Raw genomic sequence first — 3573 nt, forward strand, 5'->3', positions numbered from 1 at the left:
AAGTGAGCATTTGCCTACTGCTATTATATATATTTTTTCTTATCAAGTGTATATTTTCTACTGTCTTACACCCCCTCACCTACCCCTCCCCACCCGCTCTTGGAAACGTGTTTCCCAGGGACACGGTATTGAGGTACTCTGTATGCTGCAGTTTAACAAACATTTATTAAGAGCCTACCCTGTGTTAGTACTAATATCATTAATTAATCATCTGGACCAGCTTGATGAACGTGTTTTCTCTATGCTATTGATATTAGTAGTTTCCACTGAAAATTACCTTAAAGTGTGTCAAAACTGGCCTTGCAGAAAGCACTCATGACCTTTCTGTTGCCAAACCCAGGGTACACTTTCTCACCTTATCTTATAGACCCTATTCATTATACCCTGCTTAGTACATTTTATTTCTGGGCCTGTAAGACACCATTCTTTTGTACTTTTGTCCCCGCCTCCCTGCCTACTCTTAATTGTTTGTGGCTTGCTAGTCTTTTGTGTCACCTACACCCACAGCTCTCACTACCATACCATATTCTGTGAGATTCCATTCTTTTCCCCCCGGGCCTTTTTTCTTTCAAAGTTTGGGCAACTTCAAGTTCCAAGGTCCCCAGTGTGACAGTGACGGCCAAGTCAGTATCTTTAGCCCAGACCTTGCTCTTGACACAGACCACTTGATCATTAGACGTAAGTCATCACTGAATCAATAACATCTCCCCCTCCCCAGGCGTTTTCCCTCCTATATTTTCTGTTAGTAAATAGCATCACCGTCAGTCAACTGAGGTGCCTCAGGCACTTGCACCCTTCACATCCGGTCAGCAAGCTCTGGTCCATTTCCTGCATTTCTCAAAACTGCTCTCTCCTTCCACTTGATGCCTTTACTCTGACTACTAACGGGCGTCCTTGCCTTGGCTGGTAACCGACTCGGGCCTACCCGTCAAGCCACTCTAGCCAGAGGGAGTTTCCTAAAATAAAATCTGAGCCCAAACACCCCTCTGCTTAAAATCCACACACATACCCCTTAGCCTGTTTAGTTCACAAGCTATTTCGAATCAGGCTGGCCCCTGTCCACTTCTTCAACCTTGTCCCATGCTGCCCACATTCACCTTTGACCCCCTGCCACACCACACTGGGTGCTAGTACCCGTGGCTCCAGGTCTTCAGATAGTTCTTATTTGCCTTCTTTCCATTGCTAATTCCTATTTGTCCTTGAAGACTGAAAATCAACTTGGCTCCTTAAAAAATTTTTATTTGAATGTCTGTTTCCTCCATGGACCAGACTGTATATTCCTCCAGGTGATGCTGCTGTCATTCAACTGTTTTCCTGCTTTTACCATATTAACAAATTGAAGGATAAAGACCATATGATAATCTCAATAGGTGCAGAAAAAGCCTTCAACAAAATTCAACACCCATTTACGATAAAAACTCTCCAGAAAGGCACAGAGGGAACTTACCTCAATATAATAAAGTCCATATATGACAAACCCACAGCCAACATCGTTCTCAATGGTGAAAAACTGAAACCATTTCCACTAAGATCAGGAACAAGACAAGGCTGCCCACTCTCACCACTATTATCCAACATAGTTTCGGAAGTTTTAGCCACAGCGATCAGAGATGAAAAAGAAATAAAAGAAATCCAAATCGGAAAAGAGGAAGTAAAACTGTCACTGCAGATGACATGATACTATACATAGAGAATCCTAAAGATGCTACCAGAAAACTACTAGAGCTAAACAATAAATTTGGTAAAATAGCAGGATGCAAAATTAATGCACAGAAATCTCTTGCATTCCTATACACTAATGATGAAAGATCTGAAAGAGAAATTAAGGGAACACTCCCATTTACCACTGCAACAAAAAGAATAAAATACCTAGGAATAAACCTGCCTAAGGAGACAAAAGACCTGTATGCAGAAAACTATAAGATACTGATGAAAGAAATTAAAGATGATACAAACAGATGGAGAGATATACCATTTCTTGGATTGGAGGAATCAACATTGTGAAAATGACTATACTACCCAAAGCAACCTACAGACTCAATGCAATCTCTATCAAACTATCAATGGCATTTTCCACAGAACTAGAACAAAAAATTTCACAATTTGTATGGAAACACAAAGGACCCCGAATAGCCAAAGCAATCTTGAGAAAGAAAAACGGAGCTGGAAGAATCAGGCTCCTGGACTTCAGACCATACTACAAAGCTACAGTAATCAAGACAGTATGGTACTGGCACAAAAACAGAATTATAGATCAATGGAACAGAATAGAAAGCCCAGAGATAAACCCACACACACATGGTCACCTTATCTTTGATAAAGGAGGCAAGAATATACAATGGAGAAAAGACAGCCTCTTCAATAAGTGGTGCTGGGAAAAGTGGACAGCTACATGTAAAAGAATGAAATTAGAACACTCCCTAACACCATACACAAAAATAAACTCAAAATGGATTAAAGACCTAAATGTAAGGCCAGACACTATAAAACTCTTAGAGGAAAACATAGGCAGAACACTCTATGACATAAACCACAGCAAGATCCTTTCTGACCCACCTCCTAGAGAAATGGAAATAAAAACAAAAATAAACAAATGGGACCTAATGAAACTTCAAAGCTTTTGCACAGCAAAGGAAACCATAAACAAGACGAAAAGACAACCCTCAGAGTGGGAGAAAATATTTGCAAACGAAGCAACTGACAAAGGATTAATCTCCAAAATATACAAGCAGCTCATGCAGCTCGATATCAAAAAAACAAACAACCCAATCCAAAAATGGACAGAAGACCTAAATAGACGTTTCTCCAAAGAAGATATACAGATTACCAACAAACACATGAAAGGATGCTCAACATCACTAATCATTAGAGAAATGCAAATCAAAACTACAATGAGGTATCACCTCACACCAGTCAGAATGGCCATCATCAAAAAATCTGCAAACAATAAATGCTGGAGAGGGTGTGGAGAAAAGGGAACCCTCTTGTACTGTTGGTGGGAATGTAAATTGATACAGCCACTATGGAGAACAGTATGGAGGGTCCTTAAAAAACTAAAAATAGAACTACCATATGACCCAGCAACCCCACTACTGGGCATGTACCCTGAGAAAACCATAATTCAAAAAGAGTCATGTACCACGATGTTCATTGTAGCTCTATTTACAATAGCCAGGACATGGAAGCAACCTAAGTGTCCAACGACAGATGAATGGATAAAGATGTGGCGCATATATACAATGGAATATTACTCAGCCATAAAAAGAAACGAAATTGAGTTATTTGTAGTGAGGTGGATGGACCTAGAGTCTGTCATACAGAGTGAAGTAAGTCAGAAAGAGAAAAACAAATACGGTATGCTAACACATATAGATGGAATCTAAAAAAAAGGTTCTGAAGAACCTAGGGGCAGGACAGGAATAAAGACGGAGACGTAGGGAATGGACTTGAAGACGTGGGGAGGGGGGAGGGTAAGTTGGGACGAAGTGAGAGAGAGTGGCATTGACATATATACACTACCAAATGTAAAATAGCAATGGGAAGTAGCTGCATAGCACAGGGAGATCAGCTCGG

The sequence above is a fragment of the Balaenoptera musculus genome, chromosome 10 (genome assembly GCF_009873245.2).
Source record: "Balaenoptera musculus isolate JJ_BM4_2016_0621 chromosome 10, mBalMus1.pri.v3, whole genome shotgun sequence".
NCBI classification, from domain to species: domain Eukaryota; kingdom Metazoa; phylum Chordata; class Mammalia; order Artiodactyla; family Balaenopteridae; genus Balaenoptera; species Balaenoptera musculus.